Source organism: Mixophyes fleayi, chromosome 10 (genome assembly GCF_038048845.1).
Source record: "Mixophyes fleayi isolate aMixFle1 chromosome 10, aMixFle1.hap1, whole genome shotgun sequence".
Lineage (NCBI taxonomy): Eukaryota > Metazoa > Chordata > Amphibia > Anura > Limnodynastidae > Mixophyes > Mixophyes fleayi.
Genome location: NC_134411.1, coordinates 87,319,111 through 87,346,257, shown reverse-complemented (window position 1 = coordinate 87,346,257; position 27,147 = coordinate 87,319,111).

Sequence of the window (27,147 nt, the reverse complement as noted above, 5' to 3'; positions counted from 1 at the left end):
GTCTGGACCCGCTGTGGTGATCCCTCTGATCTCTGGGTTTCGCCTGATGGACATCGCGAAGAGCTCTATACAACAGACAAAAAGAAGAGGTGAAAGAGGGCAGCCTTGTCTGACCCCAGAGATGATGGAGAAGGGGTCAGTCTTCCAGCCGTTCACCAACACCGAGCTGTAAATATCAAGGTACATCAGGTTAACATAAGAACAAAACATATCACCCAATCTAAACCTGCACAGAACCTTACGCATAAAACCATGAGAAACACGATCAAAGGCCTTCTCCTGATCAAGACTGACTAGGGCCACATGTGCATGGCGGTCTTTGATGTAATGAACCGTGTCCCTCAGCAGCGCAAGGCTGTCTGCAATCCTGCGCCCAGGAATGCCACAAGTCTGATCAGGATGAACAATTCGCCCAATGACAACCTTTAGCCTGTTGGCTAGTACCTTGGCCAGGATCTTGTAGTCCACGTTCAGGAGGACGATGGGCCTCCAATTTTTGAGATCACATCTCTCTCCCTTGCGCTTATACAAAATCGTGATCAAGCCCTCTCTCAGAGTCTGAGTCATTCTGCCCTCCACCACCATCTCCTCATACAGCTCTAGCAGGTCTGGGCCAATGAGGTCCCACAGCGCTACATAGAGCTCCGCTGGGAGACCATCACTGCCCGGGGTCCTGCCCGGCCTAAAGGATTTAACGGCAGAGTGCAGCTCCCCAAGGTGAGCGGGGCGTCCATGGCTGCTCTACCGTAGGATCAATAGAGTTAGTGATACCTGACAGGAAAGATTCAGCCGCATCGTCGTCTGTAGTCTAAGGGGAGTAGAGTTTGCCATAGTAGTCTGTGATGACTCCCATGACGCCCTCCTTCCCCCTCCTGGGAGTGCCAGTCTCGTCCTGCAGTTCAGTCAGGGGCGTGTGGCCGGAGTGGAGTTTTCTGAAAAAGAAAGAATTACATTTCTCACCCTTCTCCAGATTCTCCACCTTGGAACGGAAGATGATGCGTCTGGACTCCTCCTCGAAGTGCCTTTTCAGGCCCCCCTTGGCCTCAGCCAGATCATCCTTCACGTCCCAGCCGCTGAGTTGGAGATCCAGCAGGGACTGCAGCTGACGCTGAAGCCTCCTGAAGTTTCTCTTCCTCTCACACGACTGTTGACGGCCCTTAGCCTGAAAGAAACTGCGAAACTTGCCCTTGACATACCCCCACCAGTTAGACATACAATCAAAATACATTTTGTCATTTTTCCACATTACATAGGCATTCCTCAGCTCAACCATCACCTCTTCCATTCCCAGCAGAGCGCAGTTCAACTTCCAGGAGCCAGGACCGGGAGGAAAACCGTGGCCCAGAACACCTTCGAAGAGAATGGCCCTATGATCAGAGAAAAAGCAGGGAACCATGACATGCCTGTTTTGTCTTACCGCTCTCGAGGTAAACACAAAGTCAATCCGGGAACGCACTGAGCCATCGGGGCGACTCCAAGTATAATTCACAGAGCCGGCCCCCATGGATCCCACTGCATCCCGCAAGAATGCTTCGGCTACCATCTATTGCAACAACCTGGAAGAAACATCAAGTTTAGCATTATTGTTAGAACTCCTCCGTCTTCCTCTATAGGACAGTTAAAGTCCCCAGCCATCACTACCGCCCTGGTGGTTGCGAGCTGGGCCCGCAGGGTCTGGAAAAGCTCCAAATGCTCATTCTTACCCGGGGATGCATACACACAGATAAGCCTGATAGGCTCACCCGCCCAGGAGCCATCTAGGATAAGCAATCTGCCGCAGACAAACTCCTGAACGGAATCTAGTGTGAAGAGGTTTCCCCTGATAAGAATGGCGACCCCTGCAGACTTACAGTCACCCCCCCAGACCAATAGGAGGGCCCGTGAGACCACTGCCTCCCCAGATGCCTGTAGGAACTAGAGAAAGGGAGAGAATATTCCTGCAACATGTAAACATCACATTTCTGACTGTCAAGAAAGGTAAACACAGACTGACGTCTAATCTTATCCTTCACACTCCTCACATTAATGGTAAAAAAAAAATAATTAGCCATTAGTTGGGAGAAAAAAGAGAGTTAGCACAGTCAATACATTAGTTACCCTCCTTGTCCGGTGGGTCTTGGTCCGGTCTGCCCGTGTCCCCATCGGGTGGGAGCGGAGCCAACCACGTCTTGTACTGGCTCAACATCGGGGAGAATGCCAGACTCTTCAGGGAGTGAAGGAGATCACCCCTATTTCAGGGAGTCTCACTGACATTTAGGGAGAGTTGGCAAGCATCAAGTGAGGCTGTTAATCTTAGGACATGAGCATGAGTTTGTTAATCTGGCCACAGGGCAGTAATGGTGGGTAACTGGCAGGCAGTGTGCATGAGACTGTTAATCTGGGTGCAAAGCTGTAAAAAGGTGGCCATGGGGCTGTATGTGGCAGGATTGAGGCTTTCATGCTGCTGACAGAGCTGTAAAGATGGGCATAGGACTGTGGTGGGCATTAGATTCCGGGTCCTATGTTTATTTACTTAAGGCCTGTCAAATCTGTGGCTTTCCAAATGTATTGAAACTACAAATCCCAGCATGCCCTGCCTGCTATTAGCTTGCTATGTACTGGCAAAGCATGCTGGGTCTTGTAGTTTGCAACACCTGGAGAGCCAGAGGTTGGCCAGGCCTGATTTACTCTTATTTGTTTTAAGTCTTTTTTTTCTCGTGTTACGCTTTATGTGTGAATTCCCCATGTAGGGCTCAGTGTGTTCCCTCCTCAATATTTGCTGAAATATTAAAAAAGATTTGCAGAAGGAAGACAATTACTTTACAGACATTTCTCGCCAAGGAGAGGTTAGTTAAGTAATTATTCGTGGTTTAACCATTATGTAAAGCAGGAGCCTGATTGCATAAAGTCCTGGACTGTTATTTATGCTATCTGTTTAAAACGCATAATTTGCTGATTAGAGAAAACAGCCAAGTAACAGTTTTGTATATTGAAAAGGGTACTGCTGCCCAGAGGACTGTTTTTTTTCCATAATAAACTTGTTTAATTACCATTGAGCTCATTAAAGGTCATCTATGAATGGTAAAAGTGGAAACCACCGCTCAGATTCTCTTTTGGGATACCATACCCATACTATTTTACAAGATAGGATTATTTAAATAAGTTTAAGGTGTGAAGAGGGTGCATTTATAATGTTTTCCATGCTTTGAAGGGAGTGGGGGGGGGGGGGGCATACAGCCTTTTCCTTCCTTGAATCTTCCACTAATGCAGACGGTCCTGGAGATCGGGTCTCAAATGTGGCAAACTTTGTGCCTTCCATAATTTCTAGGCGTTCTTCAACCCATCTAATAACAAGCTTTAAACACACAAAAGTACTGCATAGAATAAAGGCTTGATGTCCCCTTACTCTCATGATTAATTAAGATTTAAACAAAGCGCAACTGAGCAGTGTTTTAGGGTAAACCTCAAAGCTGTTCTGATTAAGGCTGGACAGTACCCATTGGAGGGAATTGCCAGCAGTCCTAACTGCTAGGACTTTTGTCCCAGATGCCAGCCCTGTAGGGTGGTCTGTGTGGCAATACAGGGGTATTATAAGGGGGGCTGACATTCATTCTGGGGCACATGGCATGACCCAATGTGTCTATGCCCCCAGCATGCTGTGATTACACCACCTTTCCATAAGCGCATCCTGCCGTGGTGCACACACACTGTCCCGATTTGACCAGTCACAATGCTGGGGGGGTATGACAAAAGGGATGTCCTAAAGTGGTCGGAGATTGGAATTGGAAAGCTGCTCTTTTTCACTAGAAATAGCGTTTTTGCCTTATATATACTCTGAGTATTTTACAGTTTGCTACTTCCCATAAATATTGGTTCTGCTAACAAAATGGCTGCCATTCTGCCTTGTGCGACAGGTTCAGTTTTGTCTATCTATACAGTTCCCCCACATAACTACGCTTCTGGGTGTGGTCGGGGCTTTTAAATAAACACTGCTACCTCAGGAGCTCTGATAAAAATAGGAATTTGCTCAATTATTTTTCTTCTATGGGAAAGAAAAATCTGTTCAGTGGGTAGAAACTGAGATATTTACATTAAAATCATATTTCCAGAAGGATTGATTAGGAACACTCTTTGAATGTCATCACTGTGTTAGTACATGCCATTTTCGAAAGATAAATGACATGAATAAAACATTGCAGGCTGTGTGGATCCACACATTGAGTCGGCGACATCCCAATTGAAATGAAAAGCAATTCCATAAGGTTGGAGCAAACGGGTTTGAAAATAATTAAGAGCAATGTCACTTTGTGCTTTCAAAATGACAAAAAATCAGATTAAAATCTTTAAGGGGAAATTTATGTGATGCAGAAGAACCCTTGTGTAATTGGAAAATGTATTTCAGATATGATAAAATACTTCACAGCTACGACATTACACCAAAACATTACAATCAAGATGAAATCTCATATTTTCGTGGTGTAGATGTACATATCCTGTCAATTACACTTAATTTAAAAGCACAGTATCTCATGGAGCCAGCGTTCAGTAATGGGGCTCATTTCATGAACAGATAACTTTTTGCCCAAATGTTATATAAATATATTAAATAGGAAACAACCCCAAGTAATTACAGTGAAATCCCATTTTTGTGTTTTTCAAGGGACCGTGAAAAATTGGTGTAAAATCCGGGAAAGTGAAAAATTAGTAAAAATTCCACCTCATTCCAAGGTTGAAATATAACAATAAGGCAATTTGCAATTGACCTAATCATATTACTTTATGGTATTATCTGAATTACTCAGCATGTAATCCGTTATCACATGTTTCCTATGCATCCGTGTGGGAAGTTATAACTGGCTTCCTAGATGTAAAATGATATATCTGGTATGTTCCAGAAGAGAGATATCTTATTTATAGTATTCCTTGCTAGAAGGGTTTTGAAGAAAAGCAATAAAATGGTCTATAAACATATCAGGATACGCACACTTCTTTCAGTGAGATCACAAGGAAAGGAGGGGGTTTGGGTGGAGAGAAAACTGGTTAAAAGTAAGGAAATTATCAGAAATTGTCAGTTTTTGGAACTCAGTCTTCTACTAATGAATTGCCCATACATTCTAGCCTTCCTTAAGGAAACAGTATTACCGAAAGAACATGTGAGTGTGCTATGGCCTTTTCTGTTTTTATTTCTGGTTTAAATTAAGAAAACTTTTATTATTATTCTTCTTATTATTATTATTATATTTTACTAGCAGGGTCATCCGGCTTTGCGTGGGTCCGTTTTGTAAAGTGTAGCAGTTTTTATATATTAGAAAATTATTTGGTAAATAGACCAAAACTGCTCTTTAGAAAATAAGATTTGTCTCTTTGTCGTGTTGTCGTTATGTCGCATTTTGGCGAGGTTTCCTTCTAGTAGTCAAACAATTATTTACAACCAAAAATGATGTTTACAATATTTGTCCGTCTGTTGCTTTGTCGTGTTGTTGCTATGTGGTCTAATAGGTTACTTTTTCGATAAATAACTATGTAAAGCTGGGTACACACTACACGGTTTTCGTCCAATAATCGGCTCAATCAGCCGACATACGACCGCTCGTTCAAAAGTCGGGTCAGTGTGTGTAGTGACACGATGGTCGAAAGTCTGCCCAAATGGACGATTATCGCCTCATTTGGTTGGTCGTACCGTTTAATATTTTCGTTCCAACCTCGTTCCCATTGTGTAGTGTGTATAAACTTCCGACCGATCCACAACAGTGAATATGAAATTACAGTCATTGCTCACGACAACATGGATGTAAAAAGTCACTAAAGGGACGTCCGCTCTTCCCTTTATCGTCCTAAACAAGGCTAGTGTGTATGCAGTCCATAAACCGAGCGATCGGAACATCGATCGCATGTAAAATCGATCGGCATAAAAAGTTGGTGGAAAATTCTGTAGTGTGTACCTAGCTTAAGATTTGGCAGCTTTACATTGAGAGCTGCGGAAGATATTCGGAATTATAACTTTTCACAGACAATTTACATAATATGACATGGAACAGAATGTAAAGATGTTCCTGCCCTAATGAGCTTCCAATCTAAGCAGTCTGGCAATACAGAAGGTAGCAGATTAACAATTGGTGGAGAAAATGGGGCTACTATTGTTAGGTAGCAGCAATATCAGCCGCCAATAAAAAAATAACAATACAGCCATTGACAACTGGCATTTCTCTGCAGCTATTTGTGGTGCAGCACAGTTGGAACGACGAGAGACAGCAGAAAGCAGATGCATGAAACATGTACCAGTCACTGTAGAAATCTTAAAACATTCACCCGCTGACAACCATAACTGACCTTCACGGCTTATCATAACTTAGTGTCCTTGCTCTGCTGGTTCTAAAGAGGCTTTTGTGCTGCTTGGGCACCCTTGTGGTTATCTGTCCACTTGGCGTAAATGTGTGCAGCCCAGTTTTCTTTTTTAGTGTTGAGTTTGTTACAGGAAAAAGAGCCAGGACAGTTATTACCCATGTTCAATGGTATCTGATATCACTAAGTAGACAGCTGAGATCAGCAAAGGAGGATAAGAGATGACAACACCAATGACAATTGGCAGCTTTGACAGTTAATGTCACTGGATCCAGCAGCTGATTTGGGATGATAATCAGTAGATCATCTAAATAACCTTGTCCTTGGTCTGATGACTCTCCTTGGCACCTCCAAAATGATTTTGTGGGAAGCAGGTGACAGAGCTGATCTAAAGTGCCGCCATCTCCAACTTCAATTTGTTATCACCATTTTCATTTATTAAGCATTGTGAATTTTTTTGTCATTTACAAATCCATTTAATAATGTTCTGTCTTTGTGTTCTTAAAGAATTCACATTTCACATCGGCTTGGATTTTTATAATGCTACATATAAGACAGATAACTATTTTGTTTATAATACCTGATTAAACTGGGTTGTGGTTGAAGTCTGAGATAAATCAGTGAGTACCTGAAAACTTCCTAAGAGTGCCAGTGCTTGAAATCTTAGTGGTGGCAAAACTTTTCTATTAAGCCCACGTAGGTGTGCCCCTTCATTGAAATAGAAATCATAGTGCTAAAGAGGGTGCATTCAGCTGGCAACCAAAAGCTTGTAACAGGGGATTTCTTGCACTGAGGTTTTCTGGCATTCACCTCTGGATCCTCCCAGTTTGTATATATGTGGCAAGATGGAACATTCCACTATTCCACTCTAGGCAAGTATCATGCCCCTAGGTCATGATACTTGCCTAGAGTGGAATAGTGCTTTGTGGATTAACATATGTCACTGCAGGGGTGCGTGGGTCCCAAAAGGTCTAGTTTTTGTGATTGGTGGGAGCCCGGTGGTATGGAAAAAGGTATCCCAAAGAGCATGTGGGGAATGTGGCTATGGATAGGTTCATCTAAGGGCAAGGTCCTGAGGTGATGCTGTTATAAGTGTGGCTGACCTCTCGCGCATAAAAACTGAGCATCTATGGGCAGTTCATGGTGGGGTTTAATTATAGCTCTCCAGACCACCACACATTTGGGCAGTCAGTTAAGTTATCAAAGAGTTATCCAGTTGAAGGTAGATGCTTATACAGAGAGAGAGAGAGAGAGAGAGAGAGAGAGAGCGATGCATGAATATGGTGATGCTAACTGCTTTTCTCCATGTGTGTAATTAATAAATGCTGTGGCTAATTTGCATCTCCCCAAGTGTCAGAGCCAAGTTATTAGTGAATTGCAAGTACAACATCACGTGAGGGGAAAAGAGCGGAAATAACACTGTACAGTCATGTATATGTAAACTGCTATATTCATCACACAGCTGATATTTATAAAGGACAATCGTACTCTTTTAAATACCATATGCCGCACTTTCTTATTTTTAGAAATGTGTCATTTCACCGCTGCTGTTCTTTAGATGTATGTTTGTAGATATTTATTAGTAAAATTCACAGAAATAAATACACATGGGACAGTCATTTTGATTACAGGAGATTAGTTGTATCTACCATATAAGTAGCCTAAGCGCATATACATGCATACCAAAATGCTTCCATATCTAAATTCATGCCAATCTGAAATCTGTGGCCCTTTTATCTCTTGAGAGGTGGAATGGGGACCTGCAGGTATTAGTTGAGTACAGCAGGGATGTTTACATATACGAGTAGCATGCCCCCCTGGCAGAGGCAAACGCAGGATTTTTAGAGGGGGGTTTCCACACCACGCCACCACTGGGTGTGACCAGCATGCATGGGGGCGTGGCTATAATATTAGACAGTGCTTGGCTGCTCTCCAACTCTTCCAATCCCCATAAGTTACACGGGCAATGCTACGTGCACTACTGTTAGGTGCAAACAGCTCTCCCTTTTCAAGCAGAGCGATGTAAAGCAGGGGCAGGGACCAGCCACCTCAATTATATAGTGCCCCAGGCTTGGAGGGGGGTTTCCGGGCACTAGGATCCCCCCCCTCCTCGGTTTGCCTGTGCCTGGAGACCTAATGATACTTCCATCCCCAGATGGAATAATACGCATCCCCAGATGTGGGGCATATCTTTTGCGGGTAGGAGAGACCTGGTGTAAAGATTTATGATGTTGATGTTGATGTGGACACCAGTAGCAGTGTTAAGCCGCATCTGATTGGACGCTCGTGTACTGATCGCTCCTAGTGACAGTACTTAATTCATTCCTGTTGCGGCTACATTTTGTCAAGGTGCAGCCATCTATTTGCATTACTTACTTGTCATATCCATTTGGACTACTGCAGTTAGAAGATTCCCATTTGATTTGTAAAGAGTTTACAACACATATCTACACATTTGTACACCTAACATACATCTAATGCAGAAATACATGTAACTCAACATACATGGATATGTAAACTTTTATTGCTATAGAATCTTGTATGCTCTGAGCGCAGAATGTTATAGTTAGTGAACAGAGCTTAAAAGAAGACTGTTTTAGTGGATAGCAGTGGGCCTCATCTACAAAATGCGTTGGGTGCGCAGATCAAGTTACTCCAGTTTTACACTGGCGCACCAGTTTCTGGAGGTATCTCTGCACACCAGCAGTGCACCTAGATTTGGCAGGAGGTGGAAAAATCTGAAGGGGCACACTGTGCAAAAGTGTAAAGGTCACATCAAAGTCCAACCTCTACCACTTTATTACTACATCTGTCAAAAGATTAAACTTTTCAATTTTTAGCCAAAAATACTTTTCTGTTTAGCTTCATTTATGGCTTAAATTGATCATGAGAGTGAGAGGACATCTTGGGGGGTATATTTACTAAACAGCGGGTTTTAAATAAGTGGAGATGTTGCCTATAGCAACCAATCTGATTCTAGATGTCATTTATTTAGTACATTCTACAATATTGGCAACATCTCCACTTTTTCAAACCCGCAGTTTAGCAAATATACCCCTTGGACTGTCTCTAATACCTATGGTAATTCTTTCTGTGAGTTTGAAATCGTCATTTATATTGTGCAAAGGGCGCCCAACATAAAATCACTTGGAATGCGCTTCTCATCCGAAGTATAACTGGACTCGCCAAATGTGTGTCCATTAGTTTTTATTTTTGCAACATGTTCTAAGTTTTGCCACTGTCAACTCATTATCTGATGTTATTTAATGTTTATTGTAATCTGCTGTAATTTGTTCCATTTTAATATTTTACTGCAACTTGTATTATTATTATTTTTTTTTAATTGTGTAATCAACACTTCAGTGTTCAGGATTAGGTACAAGTCTATGGTTCCTATTTTATATGGTTATTAGAAAGATATTACAGAGTTAATTCTTTACTCTAAATCCCAAGGTTGGTATTCAGAGTAGTCTAATCCCTATTGTTGATTATCAGCATGTTAGAGGTTATACAACCATTTATTGTTGTTCTGGAGTATGCTGCGGTATAGTATTGTTATCAGATCCTGTAGGGTCCACAGGGAGAAGTACAAAATTTTCCCTTTTTTCTTGCAGTCGTGCCACAGGAGAAAAGCTGTTTCTTTCTACCTTTTAGCTATTTATTATTGCACATCCACTAGCAGGGCTGTTATGAAAAGCCCTCTTGCTTTCAGCATGAATCAGTTGTTTTCAAGGGGAGGGGGCCTGCAGAGGGCCCAATACACCAGAGGGCAAATTTATCAAATTGCGGGTTTGAAAAAGTGGAGATGTTACCTATAGCAGCCAATCAGATTCTAGTTATCATTTATTTAGTACATTCTACAAAATGACAGCTAGAATCTGATTGGTTGCTATAGGCAACATCCCCACTTTTTCAAACCCGCAGCTTGATAAATTAACCCCCTGGGCTCGTTGAAGTTGTGTGACATTATAACAGGGGGGCCAAACGCTGTGGGTTTCCTTGTCTTGGTGCCAACAGCTCAGCCTTTCATAGCCTGGTGCTGCTGGTGACTTTTTAGAGGGAGACCCCACACTGTTTGTCACCCTCAAAATATCTGCAACCAACCCAGGCTTTAAGCGATGGTGCTGGTATCACTTTGGGAAGGGGACACACACTGTTTTTTTTATTTAAAATGAAAATATGAAAATGTTAAAATTAATTTTTTTCAATCAACATAAAAATGTTTTTACCCCGTGATGATTTGCTTAAAATGTATGATATGCTTTATGCAACAGATGCATTAATAATGCTGTATGGTATCTTATAATAAGTACATCTCTGCATACGCACATCCTTTACTTACTACATGATGTCCTCAGTCTCATCTCTATTGGGATTTCAGCAGTTTCACTGCTTTGTGTCCTCTCTCTAAAAATCTCAGTCCATAACCCTCACAGTCCATGATTCTCACAGTCCATGAACCTCACAGTCCATGAACCTCACAGTCCATGAATCTCACAGTCCATGAACCTCACAGTCCATGAATCTCACAGTCCATGAACCTCACAGTCCATGAACCTCACAGTCCATGAATCTCACAGTCCATAACACTCACAGTCCATGAACCTCACTGTCCATGAATCTCAAAGTCCATGAACCTCCTGTCCATGAACCTCACAGTCCATGAACCTCACAGTCCATGAATCTCACAGTCCATGAACCTCACTGTCCATGAATCTCACAGTCCATGAATCTCACAGTCCATGAATCTCACAGTCCATGAATCTCACAGCCCATGAATCTCGCAGTCCATAAACCTTACTGTTCATTAATTTCACAGTCCATGAATCTCACAGTTCATGAACCTTACTGTCCATGAATCTCACAGTCCATGAGTCTCACAGTCCATGACACTCATAGTCCATGAAACTCACAGTCCATGAACAACACTGTCCATGAATCTCACAGTCCACGAACTACACTGTCCATGAATCTCACAGTCCATGAACCTTACAGTCCACGAACCTCACAGTCCATGAACCTCACTATCCATGAATCTCACAGTCCATGACCTTCCCAGTCCATGAACTTGCACTGGAATCGATAGTACAGAGTGGAATAAAAGAATCACTGAACACTCGATTCACAATTCTAAACACTTGGGTCCCACACAGCTCTCTCTGTCTTTGCCCCTTACGCCTCTGTCTCTTGGGGCATTAACAAAACAAACAAAAGTAATTTAAAGGTGGTACCTTTGATGGGTAATTAAGGAAACACCTTATTGATGATTATTTTTTATTGTTTGGGCTACATTATGTAATCAGTATAGTCTATAAATAACAAGCAGTTTTTTTTGTTTTTTTTATATAAATTATATTATATATCAGATACAGTACATTGATTTTTTTACATAACTATTAGAGGAAAGTTTTAAAATGCCAAGTTTGAATTTTCCCCCAATCCCAAGGTAAATTAGGTCTCTGTGTGCGACTCCTTATTTCAAAGCTAAACAGCGAGATTTAAATATACTCTGTAACCTAATCTGGATGCTACAGGACGTGCGTGTCTCCCGCAATCATTATTCTCCCATGCCATTTTTTATTTGAGAAGTTTGATAAGCTGAAAGCTTATCTTTTTGGTTTGCATGCTTTAGCTCTCTGTTGAGCAACGTCCACGATATTCCGAGCCCTCTGGATATGTCACAAGGTGCGGCTCACAGACATTTGGTGGAAATTCATATATATATATATATATTTTTTTTTAACAAATGCACTTAGGTCTGATTGGTTGTTTATCTGGAGAAGGCCATATGTTTGTGCCATAAAAAAAATCTGAATATATATGGATGTGTACAAAACATCCTTAATAAACGGATTTGTTCACAGGTTTTTCAAAAGGCCAAGAACAAAATACTGGACAGATACTCCCAGAGTCTGAGTCCTGGAAGGAATTTAATGCTGCGTTGCAAAGTTCTGCATTGTTTCTAAGAAACCACATTAGCCAAAGGAGCAGAGATAACTGGTTAGATGAGATGGTTCTCATATGTGTTTTGTGTTATCTGTTAATTACACAGCACTATTGTAGCAAGTTTACTTGGAATATTATATACAATTTCAGGTTAAGAATGAAAAGGGTAAAGAAGAAGACTGTGCTGTGACTTTAAAGGGGTCACAACGGGAAAAACCCAACAACATTAACAATAAATTGCTAGGCTTAATGCTGTAAATATTCACATATGTGTCCTCATCGGCCCCATTTCAGTTGGATTGTAGTTGGCGGATATTGACTACATGGTTTCCTATTGGTTCGTCCAGTCACACTCTAACCAAGGCGGAATGTGTAGTACAGCGTTTTATCGGGGGGCAAGAAGCAACCATCATGCATGGGGCACAAGGTTTCTTTTGGTAGCCCTGGTTATATGTTTTGTCTATAAGTGCCTGCTACATATATGTAGTGTTCCATTTCCCTCTTCCCTCTGATGTTAATAATATTTAGTCAGTAAAACAGTTGTGAGGGTAGTTTTGTATAGGAGGTACGCTAGAGTCAATGTCAGACAAATGAGAGACAGAGGTACCCCAGCCAATAGCATGTGAGGAGTGTAAGCGGGTGGTGTTCTCCAGTGCGTAGAAACTCTCTCTTATTACACGTGCAGGTGTTATATGAGTGTAGAGCTCCCCGGATCAATGCAATGGGGGAGGAACAGTCAGTAAACCAATTTTTTTTTATGTTTCAAAAAGTCCCATCCATTCACTCCATTTTTACTGCGGGTGAGAAAATAGGTGAAAGGCTGAATGTGTATTTTTGATGGAACAATACTTGTAACGGAGAATATAAAAGTGTATGAATATGGCAATGGTGCTATCAGTAATGTAGCTGCACGGGTGAGACTGTATATAAAAATATATACACAAACGAAACATATTAGTTTTTTGTACCATACCATAAACTTTAAGACCAAAAAAAATGGTTCTCAAAGTGTATGCAAACTTATACATGTACCCCCATAGGGCCTGATTCATTGAGGAAAGTTAAGCAAAAGTAAGTGAGTAAGCAAGGAAAAACCATGTTGCATTGGAGGGGGAGGTAAATTTAAAATGTGATGGCAGATTTATAGTTGGGATAGGGCATGTTCTAGATCAACTTTAAATTTCAGTGTACAAATAAACTATCAAGTATTTGTGTGCTACATGAAAAAACAGCCAGTATTTTCCTTATGTGCAAAATAATAAACTAATTTGCACCCCTTGCATTGCAACATGGTTTTGTCCAGAAAACTTGAGTAAGAAATCTTACTCACTTTTTTTGTTTAACTTTCCTTAATGAATTAGGCCCATAATTCTTATTTCGTTATCACCGTCTCAGGTCCTCTCTTTTGGTACCTGTAAGATAATCATTTTGTGAATGAACAGTTGTATAAATGCAAGTTAGATGCATACGGACGCACTACAACTGGATCTTGCGAGTGTGACTGTTGGAATTTTAGCATTTTCTAATATAACGCTATATTTGATGAAAACTAGAGATGCTCACTGACACCCGTGAACTGGTTTTGGTTTTGGATCTGGATTAGCTTCGTGTTTTTGTTTTGGTTTTGGCAAAACCGCCCTCGTGTGTTTTGGTTTTGGTGTTTTTAGAAAAATTCCTAAAATATTCTAAAATCACATATTTTTGCTCTTTTTTGTTGCTACATTATTATTAACCTCAATAACACTAATTTTGAATCATTTGTAGTCAATTTTGAGCACCTCACAAATCATAATATTAATATCATACACTTTTGGACAAATACTGCAGCGACCTGGCTGGATGGTAAGCGACAGAGCAATGACACAAACACACGGCAGTTCCTAGCACATCTAGGGCACATTGGCACACAGTAGTGGCAGAAAAGAAAAATGGTGCAAGATGGAATTGTCCTTGGGCCCTCCCACCCACCGTTATGTTGGATCTTAAAAAGGAATCCAAAAATCCCGAGATCCGACGACGTAACGATGACGGGTTGCCTCGTTTTCGATTCCGAGGGCTCGCGAAAGTACCGAGCGGGCTCGACTCGGTACTCGGTTCCCCTAAGTTCGGGTGTGTTCGGTTCTCGAGGAACTGAGCCTGAGCATCTATAATGAAAAGATTTATACTGACATCATCATCATCATTTATTTATATAGCGCCAGTAAATTCCGTAGCGCTTTACAATTGGGACATACCCTGTGGTCTCAAAAAAGAAGCTTTTTGAAAGGTCGGTGTGTACATGGTTGTTCCCTTGAATAATACCTCTTCTACCGCTATTAGCAGACATGCCGGATATATAAGTGGAAAGACTGTAATCCTGTGTGTTCATTGACTCTGTTATGTTGTCTTGTAAAATGAGATGATATCAAGCATTTTCCAAATATGTTCACAAGGAGCTTAATTAATTAAAACCGTTTAGATAGTGTACCGTTACCAGACATCCGCGCACTCTGTGGACTGCATGGCACAACATGGAAGGAACATAATATTTACAGTGCGTGATAATACTCTGTTTCACACCTCTGCTGCAGGTTTTTAAACACTGGTTACATTATTTGTTTCAAATTTAATTAAAAGTTTTATATGTGACAATAATTAACTGAGGGTGACATTAGTTTAACAATTACAAAGATAAAGAAATGGATGCTCAGTTGAAAACACAGTGCCCCCTTTACATAGCGCCTGGGACTTTTAAGTAACAAGGTTGAAAAAGATCAGACTGGTCTGACATTCGACCGAATTTGGCCTTCTTGAGTGACGTAAACTTGTAATTGGTGAATTCTAACAGTTTGATCTGGTTTGACTGCAGCTGTTTGAACAGAAATGTTGCCTGTTTAATATTTGTTTTTTAATTTTAACAGTGAACATTACTGTTTCTTAATTTGAAGCTCCTTGTCTCTAAGGAAAACCATAAAAAATGCTTTATAATGTAGCCATTAAACTTCAACAAGCTCAAACGTGTTCAAACTGACTTGAACATCATTGAACCTGTTCCCCTCGCCCAAATTTCACTCAAATCTATTGTTTGAGGACTTGTGCACTGTAGAACCAGTTTGAGAACCATCTCTACTTTCATGGCCACCATGATAGGCAAGTCTTGATGAAAGCTTAAGATATGGTAAATATATTGTTGGCAGCAGTGCTTTTTTTGTAAGAAAAAAGGTGCCGGAACTCACCTCTTTCTGCCCCCTCATTTTTGTGTAGCCCTCTCTTTCTGCCCCCCTCTTTTTTCTGTAGCCCTCTCTTTCTGCCCCCCTCATTTTTCTGTAGCCCTCTCTTTCTCCCCCCCCTCATTTTGCTCTAGCCCTCTCTTTCTGCCCCCTCATTTTTCTGTAGCCCTCTCTTTCTTCCCCCTTCATTTTTTCTGTAGCCCTTTTTTTGCCCCCTCGTTTTTCTGTAGCCCTCTTTCTGCCCCCCCCCTCATTTTCGGTGCCCCTCCCCCGCTTTCTGTAGTCTGTACTTACCTTCTATGCTGCTTGGCAATATTAAAGTGGTCCTGTCACGATGATCAAGGAGTTTAGTATGATACAATTCAGTTCAGAAGCAGACGAATAATATCTTGATTGAAAATGTAACCAGCTGGTAGATTTTGTGTTTTAAACATATCAGCTTCTTGCCTGCCCAGTGTCCACGTCTGAGTAACCTTAGGGTATGGTAAGTACACATGTGTGGTTATACTGGCACTTTTCCTTGTCCTGTAGGTGGTAAACACAGCACTATGCTCAACATAGTGTTATAGTGAGCACTATGAAGACTGCACTGCCATTACCTACGGTATTTCTAATATAAAGACCTCTACACAACACAGAGAGCATTCTACTGACTGATAGAGACTGATATACAACACAGAGAGCATTCTAATGACCGATAGAGACTGATATAGAACACAGAAAGGATTCTAGTGATTAATATACAGTGTAGTGAACATTCTAGTGACCTCTATACAATACAGAGAGCATTCTAGTGGCTGATTAGGATTCTCGCAACCTCTATACAGGAGATGGTTGGCAACTTGTAGCCTGGGGGCAAACACAAGCAAGTGGCCTAAGTCTTTCTACCAGCGTGGGACATTTAAAAAATGGGTGTGGCAGGAACCATATAGGCATGGTTTGACTAATGTGGGTGTGGTTTATATAGCTGATAAAATAAGTATATATATGTGTATATATATATATATATATATATATATATATATATATATATATATATATATATATATATATATATATATAATTCGAATGGCCAATATACAGTACAGAGAACATTCTAGTGACCAATATACAATACATTGAGCATTTTAGTGACCAAAATTCAATACACAGAACATTCTGGTGACCTATATGCAATGCAGGCTGCATTCTAGTGTTCTATATACAACACACAGAGCCTAACAGCTACCTCTATACAATACAGAGACCATTCTAGCAACATCTATACAGATCATTCTATTGGCCAACATATGACACAGGGAGCATTTTACTGACTGGCATACAATACACAGAGCATTCTATTGGCCAATTTAGGTTTAAATTTGGACTTAATTCAGCTCTGCCCACAATCCTGTTTCTTGCGGGGAGAGTAGTATTTTTACTGACAATTGCATCCAACATACAGAACAAGAAATGTGGTACAGCGGTTTTGTTATTATATTCAGAATATGAACAGATGCCAACATATCCAGGATATTGGATATGAAGTGGCACAGGTGAAGTCGGTCAATTCCTTCCATAGACGAAATTGCCGTATTCAAGGAAAGTTGGAAATAATAGGAATACATGAATAAATATTTGCAAATATTCTGTGGCAACCTATATTCCGACCCTTTTGTACAAATACATTAAGGGTCAATACAGAGAACTTCATGGGAACTTTTTACCCCAAGGACTATACACAGAACACACGGTCACCCCCTAAGGATAGAGGAGAGGAAATTTCACAACCAGTAAAGGAAGGGGTTCTTTACAGTAAGGGCAGTCAAGATATGGAATTCACTGCCAGGGAAGGTTGTGATGGGAGATTCAATAGATATGTTTAAGAAAGGGTTAGACAAATTTTTAGCGGAAAACTGTATCCAGGGATACGACCGTTAATTAAAATGAAGGATAGTAGTGGATATAGGGTAAAATAGGACTGCAATATTGGGTCTGGGGGGATTTTCACGATTGAAACAGATTGGCGGTTGCTTACTCTGTATCAATTTCAAATATAAGTGAGGGATCGCAGGAGATCCAAAATAGGTTCAACTTGATGGACTGGTGTCTATTTTCAACCTCTTCAACTATGTTACTATGTTACTAACTTGTAAGTAAAAATTTTAAATCAAGATCTTTTGGGTTTCTGACGCGAATCTTCAGAAAACTTTTGGTGACCTTTCTATGAAGTTAAGCATTCTGGCCAGGGAGGGAATAAGTAATTCTGCTTGAAAGAGAAGCCAGATTTGCCACATGCTGTAATTAGATGTATGCGGGACAAAAACCTGGGATAGATACCGCTGGCAGCCTCACTAAAATAAACACACAAGATAAAAGACTACACGACAGAACATAAAACTAAGTGTTCTGCCCGCTTCCATCCTGCCACTTCTTCTCCCTCTAAGCCTCAATTTAGGTTACTTTTGTTAATTTAAAATAGCTACTGTCTTGTTGCTCTGAAATTGTCAAGGGACTTCCGAGCAATAATGTAAAATATATGAATTACAGAAGCTGTAGCTGCAGCGATGCAAATGTTCATGTGGAAAGGGCAAGAAATGAATAAGTGAGTACACTGACTCGAATATCAATTTTATTAAGAGAACATTTAGGGAAAATGGTGGTGGTTTAAGTTTTGAAAATTACTTACTCATAATCCTTTATGTTTCTTTATATTCTTGTTTTTTATGTAGCGGAAGATGAATGCTCCTATTTCTCAGACGCACTTGATGCAATAATTGAAGCCCGGTATTACCGAAGAATGAAACATTTTTCGTGATCATTATGACATTAAAAGGCACCATTGGCTCTGAGGCTCTGAGTGGGGCTGAAGTCACATGACCCCCCCACTCACTAAAACAGTCACCGTTCTTAAATATATTCTATTGGCGGCAAATCACTGCCCAGCAGTGTCTTAATAGATGCAACAAGCCTCCTATATTTTACAATAAAGAGCAATAATATCTCCACAAGTTTATTGGAAAGTAGAGTAAACGACTCACACCAAGCTCGCTCAGGGTCTGATTGGTTAAGGCACGCAAAACGAACGTAAATTGGGCTTTTTAAAAATAAAATAAAAAATATAAATCATGTATTTTGGGCATACACAGATCCGTATTTAACTAGAAGTGGATCTGAAGAAACATCTCTTGTTGAATGTGGATCTAGATGAGCTCTGCTTTGACAGACACAATGCTCTGCGGTATACATCCATGGGTATCACGGTGGCTTAGTGGTTAGCACTTCTGCCTCACAGCACTGTGGTTGTGAGTTCAATTCCCGACCATGGCCTTATCTGTGTGGCGTTTGTATGTTCTCACCGTGTTTGCGAGGGTTTCCTCCCACACTCCAAAAACATACTGGTAGGTTAATTGGCTGCTACTAAATTGCCCTTAGTCTCTCTTGGTCTGTGTGTGTGTATGTTATTGGATTTAGATTGTAAGCTCCAATGGGGCAGGGACTGATGTGAATGAGTTCTCTGAATGATGATGATGATACTGTGTGTGGCATATAAAGTCCCAAAAGAATGCATAGAAAAAAAGTATTCAACTATAGTCACCTGTTAATAATATGGGGCCTGATTCATTAAGGATCTTAACTTGAGAAACTTGTTATTTAAGTGTCCTGGACAAAACCATGTTACAATGCAAGGGGTGCAAATTAGTATTTTGTTTTGCACATGTAGCACACAAATATGAACTTTAAATTTCAGTGTACAAATAAGCTATCAAGTATTTGTGTGCTACATGAAAAAACAGTCAGCATTTAACTTATGTGCAAAACAGAATACTAATTTGCACCCCTTGCATTGTAACATGGTTTTGTCCAGGAGACTGAAATAAGAAGTTTCTCAAGTTAAGATCCTTAATGAATCAGGCCCATAGTCACTAATGGAAAAACATAAATAAAAAAGGGTTTTTTTTCATTCCCGCCCCCCCATAATATACATTTATAAGGATGTGATTAATGTCTACAATACATAAAATGCATTTTTACTGTTACTCTTGACTGCAAACACATGTTCTAGCCTGCATACGCAACAGTCATCACTCGGTACTTACGCATGCCCTGTAGCTAGTGCAAGAGTCATATGACAGAAAACCACGTACCATAAAGATGCCCACTGGAGCTTGGCACGCCCTTACTGTACATTGACTACAAGCATACGCCACTTCCCTGCCCCTTCCCTGTTCTGCCCATGAAATCATAGTCTGCCGGAAGTGTCCTTGGGGCATGAAGATGAATTGGATGTACTTGCGCTCACTGGCGTATTGTCTGGTTCTGGGCATGCGCACAGTGATTTTATGCAATATACGGCACGTATGATCCTTAATAAATCAGGGCCTCAATGATTATTCAAGGGCATACTTGCTAAGCTCAGATTGAAGGTGAAAAGGCTGAGCCCTATAACAGCCATGACTCCAGTATTAGAGTCATCACTTTCACTCATATAATAAGGTCCTTTTGCCAGGAGGCTCCTCCCACCTATGTCACATGACTCCGTTTCAGTGGTTCATGATGGACTGCATAACATTTGGTGAAGGGAACCCCCTCTAGACGTGAGGATGGCCTCATACACAAATCTTGCTACATACTGGAGAAGTGATGTCCAGTTAACAGAACTTCCCTTTAATTGATATCTGTAAACTTTAGTTGTAATTCGTGCAGGGCCGGATTAAGGGAATGGAGGCTCCTGGGCTAAGGGGGCCTCCATTCCCCCGTGAGGGCCCCCCCGGTGATCCGAGCCGCGACCCCCGCCCCCCCCCCCCCGGACACTTTCCTCCTTCTCCTCCTTCCCCGGCGCGCTGTACACTTTTTACTGAGAAGATCTCGTGAGAGTGAGACTCACGAGATCTCCTCAATAAAGAGAATACAGCGTGCCGGGGAAGTACTGCAGTGAAAGTGCTCAGCAGCACTGATGGAGCTGGGGGCGCCCCCGCCCCTGACCGATCAGTACTGCTGATGAGCACTTTCAAGGGCCCCCTGGATGCCAGAGGCCCCTGGGCTGTAGCCCAGTTAGCCCTATGGGTAATCCGGCCCTGAATACGTGGGATGTATGAGCTTTGTTTCATATAGAAATGAGTTTGATGCCATAATCTTCCTGCATCACTGAGACAGGATCCTAACATAACTTCTCTGTGCTATTGACAACCTAGTGCTCAGTCTGTGGCTTCCTGCTTACCTCCATTCCCTTTCTTACATCATGACCCTGCCGCTGTCACATGAGCCCTGTCCTCACTGACACATCACTCACCTCCTGATATATCCTGTGCTGCTGGGGACCCTGCTCCTTCTACTACATAACTCTTAGTCTGTGGCTTCCAGCTTCTCACATCATGACACTGCCCCTGTCACATGCAGCACGGCCTTCACTGACACATCACTCATCTGATATATTCTGTGCTGCTGGGGACCCTGCTCCTTCTACTGTATAACTCTTAGCCTGTGGCTTCCGGTTTCTGACATCAAGGCACTGGTCTTGTCACATGCTGCCCTGGCCTTTAACTCATTCACATGAGTGGACAGTTCACTGTCGTCTAGAAATCAGCTCATCTCCTGATGCTGAGACCATTCTGATGATCTTATTGACTAATAAATTAATACAATGAAGATTGAGTACACTTAGGTGGTCAAAAACTAGTGAAACACACCTGAAGCCTTACTGGTTAGAAGAATCCAGATTTGTAATTCATTCCGATCCACAATCTGTCTTCATATAGCTCTCTCCAGCAGCAAAGGAATACAGAGTAAAGGTCATTTTTCAATATTCATTAATGTGAGGAAATGTTTCAGCTGGAAAATATTAAGATAGATGTAACTATAAATAGAAGCTATTCTGTGGGTATATTACATTTCTTCCATTCCCATGCAAAAGAGACCACTGAAATTAACTTCAATGGAGTCATTATTTATATATGGTAATGAAATGGGTCATGTTAAGGATGACAAGCTGGGTTTTGAAAATAGAGATATTATTATATGATGTCAGGGGTTAATTAGAGCAAGTGCTGATTGTACTGTAGTTCCAGGACCATAAATGGAATAGGCTTATCTTTATTTTAACTAAAGAGTACAATTTTTATTTGTTTCTAAATTTGTAATCTGTGCTTCGTGCATTTTAGGGGGGGGGAGTGAGATCCAAACCCTCTTTAACTCAAATACTTACAAATTGTTTTCTAAGGTGCAAACTGCGTCTCAGATTTGTTGTAATGTCTGCGTAGTAAAACACTACTTTTAATCTCAGTGTAATTACTTATTAACCATAGAAAGGTATAGTTAATACTTATCAATTAATTAGAGGTGCTACTACCAAATTAGATTTTTACTATTTTATTTTTGTATAGTACTTTAAAGCTCCTGTATTTTAAGATGAAGATGAAGATTATGAATCGTGAAATAATTATTATTACTCTTGTTTTGATAGTTTTTAGATTAAATTGTCATTGTATGTTAATAACATATTAAGCGTACTTGGATATAACATATTGGGCCTGAGTCATTAAGGAAAGTAAGGCAAAAAAAAGGAGTAGTTTTTCTCTGTGACAAACCATGTTACAATGCAAGGGGTGCAAATTAGTTTATTATTTTGCACATAAGATAAATACTGGCTGTTTTTTTCATGTAGCACACAAATACTTGATAATTTAAATTTTACACTGAAATTTAAAGTTGATCTAGGACAACTCTAAATATGCCATCACATTTTAAATTTACCTCCCCCTCCAATGCAACATGGTTTTGCCCAGGTGCAAAGTTAATCATTTTTTTTGCTTTCCTTTCTTAATGAATCAGGCCCATTATGTATATATTTGCTAATATTCTGTTGTACATTATCACTTCATCTCCAGAGGGACCATCCACAAAGGGTCATATTCTCATTCCCCTTGGAAAGTATTGGTATATTGTATTAATACTATAACAACACTATAAAGTTATTATTTTCATTAAGTCCCTTTGTACTGATTGTAGCTAAAAGGAAAATGTATCTTTTTTTAAAAAAAGTTCTTGCTTAAAATCAACACCTCTAATGCCTAGTGATATTTTTTCCATACAGAATACTATTAGGAATTTGGGATCACTATTGTAGTGTTTTAAAAAATGTTTTGCGGTTTCCACAATGGCTTTAAAGGCAAAACTTGCCTTGCCTTTAAAGCTATTGCCGCTTTAAATTTACCACGCAAAGTCGCCGGACATCGGCAATATGCTAAAATCGCTCTTTACATTTACCCCCAGATCTTAAAGGTTTTTTGGATCTTTTACAACTAATAGGAATCTTTTCACCAGTCACATCTCGTAAGTCAGGATCTAATTGTAGAATATATTTATGTTTATGTAGTATCTATTGGATGTCTTGCCATCGATTTTTGTAGGTACTGATAAACATTATCTGTTCCTTATTCAGTTTTTGTTTTTTGTTGTTGGAAATATTAGAGTTTCTCTTTTTATACCACCATTAGCTTTTTAGCAATTTGTGCTACAGTAGCTCATCTGTGGGATTGGACCAGACGGGCTAGCCTTCGCTTCCCACGCGCATAAATGAGCCTTTGGCGCCCATGACGTTTTCACTAGTTCACCGGTTGTCCTTTCTTGGACCACTTTTGGTAGGTACTAACCACTGCATACCGGGAACACCCCACAAGACCTGCCCTTTTGGAGATGCTCTGACCCAGTCGTTTAGCCATCACCGTTTGGCCCTTGTCAAAGTCACATCAACTTCAAGAACTGACTGTTCACTTGCTGCCTAATATAGCCCAACTCTTAACAAGTGCCATTATAACAAGATAATCAATGTTATTCACGTCACTTGTCAGTGGTTTTAATGTTGTGGCTGAACGGTGTATAGATATAATGGTTTTTTTGCCCTCTCCGTACAACATCAGGCAGTCCTCAGTGGACTTGTGAATGCAGCATATGTCGAAATGGCATCAATGACTCTTAGCAGCTATATGTAAAATAGGATGGCATATTTACAGGTGGTATTGGCTGTGGGTCATTTCAGTTGTCACATTGCGAGATGCGGTGCGATGAGTACCGCATTCACATGAGAAGCAGATGTGACAGCGTTACGGGTTCTGCCATTCTGATTCAATCAGACGTGGAGAGCGGGGAGAGGGGCCGACACCGGGGCTGGCTGCTGCTTCTAATGATCAAAGAAGCTCTTCACATGCTGAGCACATACACCAGCCGCTTAACCCATTAGCAGTGCAGATGTTACATGTACATGTGTGACTGCTGGATCTGTTACCTCTAGTTTATTTATTAAATCCTCTTCATTTTATTCACTTTCTAATATTTTCCCCCTCCTTCCATCCCCTATCACTTAATACGCCAAATATAGAACATCTAGGACCTGATTCATTAAGGAACGTAAATGCGATTTACGTGCCGTGTTTTGTGCAAGTGCCGATAACTAGTGACGACGGCCACGTATGTAGGCTAGAACATGTGTGTTCAATCAGGAGCACATGTTAAAAGGCATTTTATGTACAGTAAACGGTCAGAACATCCCAATACATGTACTTAATGGGTGGGAGACAAAAAATATATATTTTCTTTGATTTTTATTTTTTTTAAACTTTAGTGTACAATGAAAATTGCAGTTATACAGAATCTGAGTTTTTATAACAAAAAGACAAACGTGAGTTTGTCAAAATAAAGTATAGGTGATTAGGAAGGGATTGGAGGGTAGGAAGGGCAGAACCACCAAAATATATAAACTTCAATATATTTAAAAGTGAGAACCAACATTCATAAGGGACACCAAAATAAGTGGGATTGAGTTTTCAGAATACGAGTAAGTGGGTATCGGGATAGGTTCTAAGAGTGGAAATAGTAAAGCTAAGGTGAAATAGGTATTTGAGCAGGTTGACTTTGATAAGATAGCCAAGGGGCCCAGACCTGAGTAAAGTTATTGTCCTTGTCTGGGAGATAATAGTTGATTTTCTCCACGCATGCGATGCACCAATCACATGCAATAAGGGAAGAATTGCGCGGTGGGTGTTGACGTTTTCAGAATTTGGCTATAAGGCATTTTGCTGCTGCAAGGATAGGAGAGGCTGGTTTAGCTGATTGCTTGTCAGTCTCTTCAAGAGGATAGCATAGAAAGGAATTGACACAAGTATGCCCGATTTTTTAAAAAAAATGCACAATCCGTTCCTGCCTTAATGAATCAGGTCCCTAAAGTGTACGTGCCCCACACACGCAGTTTTTTGGGATGTGCCAATATTCAGTCTATTTTTTCAATAAATAACTAGTGACATCATCAAGCCTCATATCGCCATGATGTCACTAGCTGCTAGTGAATTGATTGGCTGCATTTTCATAAATATAGGCTCAACTTACAGAATGGCTGCCTCCATGGTGCCCAGGCAACACATTCACTATTGGGCATCAATAAAAATGTTAAAATCCGATCTAATACAGCAGAAACAACTCCGCATCCCGTGTTGTGAAAGACAAATGTTTCGTTTAAACACAGAAACCAACGCATAATATATGCCCGAGCAACCAAGAGCTCACCATGGGTAAGTGGATCATTTGCAAAATGCCAATCACAAACAGTGGGCTAATGCTATTTCCCGTTATTATCACCAAACGCTATTTGTACCTGTCCCTAACCACCCGCAAATAATAAGGCTTTCTTGATCGCATATGTGTCTTTCCCACGATCTGTTCTGTTTGCAATTGTGCCAGCGCACCCGTCCTGCACTAGGCCTACAATAGAACGTCCCCTGTCCTGAATATCCAGGCACAGGCTGGCATAAGTGGCAGAATCATCCAAATCTGCACGGGCACATAATGATCCACCCACATTTCTGGGCACGCGTAGAGCGATTTCTTGCAAGATACACTATGCATACTGGCATAGTACTCACTCCGCATCATCCCCATGTCTTTAAAAGCATTTCATACTTTGCTAGTGTTAGATTCAGCCCAGGTGAAAGTGTGGGTGTTCAGTGCTATAGTGACAGGAGCACTAGAATATGGGTTGGAATGTAAATGGACCTGCAGAGCCAGAAGGAGCAGATGGATGGGCCAGCCTGGTGGCGGAACAGAACATTTTATGGTATCCACTAAAAAATATACTATATTCATAGCCCCGACCTCCCCAGCCCCATCTAAACATAGCTCACCCCACCCTCTTATAGACTTTACCATCCCTTTAATCAACGTAACTCAATCCATTTCTGTCTCCACCTTATGCCTGTTCTTCATCTAACTGCTCTACCCCTCCAAGTCTTTATACTCCCTGTCACTCCTCACACCCATTCAACATCCTCCTCGGTATTATCAATTCCCACTCAGTCCCTTTCTCCACCCACAGTCCCTCTTATCATCATCCTTCTCTCCTAATCCCCCCATCAACATGTCCCCTTCATTCACTTCTCTCCTTCCGCAGGTTCTTACACCCTCTGTGTTCTAGCCTCCTCCACAGTTCTTAAGTCTCAGCCTACCCCCCTCATCAGGTTGGGCTGAGGGGCAGGGGGGCATCCGCCCCCTCGGCCGGTCTCATAGTGGGTTACCTTAGGCTGGGTCACTGAGCCACCTGCATTTTTTTCCCCTTTCAAACAGTCTGCTGATGTGAGTCTTGCTGCCTGGGCTAAAATTTGCCATCCCTCCCCTGCCCCCCATAGTCCTATTTACCATACCGTTTCTCTGTCCTCCCCTCCATATTTTCTCGCCATGCCGGACTTACAAGGCGGGCAGCGGGCCAGCGGCTCATCTCCTCTGTAAAGTATTTAAGTGTTACCGGAATGACGTAGTGATGCTACGATGCTTAAAGAAGGAAATGCTATGTTTTCTAATACCTTGGCTCAGCGGTATTACTATAATGCCGGAGGTAGACTAGAGGGGATGGGATCGCAGGTGCCTGATATATTGGGCATTGTGGGGTGGTACACCCCAAAACCCGCCCCCACACTACACAATGGAACAGTGTCCTACTCCCATACATGACACCTCGACATACATCATTTTAGTTTAGCAAATGGCTGCTGCTCTACATGTTATCCTCTCTACCTCCCTGTCTCCTTCACTGCCTGGGTCTAAGCTTTCAAAATTGAAACCAATGCAATTCAATATGACAAGTAACACAGCACTAAAGCTATGCATAAAAACTCAATGTTCTAGACATTCTAATAACGATTCATTTGATTGACAAGCACTGAAATATTAATTACACTATTGACTAATTTACATCGTAATTACATGAGCTAAATCTTTAAACCATTATGAGAATCGGGCTACGTTAGTTATGATTAATAAAAAAAGGCATTGCCCATGTAAATCAATAAGTGCAGCAAGACTATATGGAACAATCTATGCTCTGTTGGGAAATATAAGGATATTAGAAGCCACCAAGGAGAGCGTTCAAATATCCTTGTCCTATCTCATAGAAGGTGGTACATGTTTCTTTATAATACACAAGTAATTAGCATTTTTTGGTCTACCACACAGATGCATCAAAACTTCAGTGAATTATTTTCATAAAATATTTGGTTGCTGGAATTTTGCCTTAAGTGTTCTAGATTCTACCCCATCCACACCACTCTGAATGAAATGAGCATTGTGTTGCCCCAGCTCTATTATAAACTATAAATTCAGCTAAATGCAAATTTACAAGTACAGCTCGGGTTGGCATTCTACAGAATGG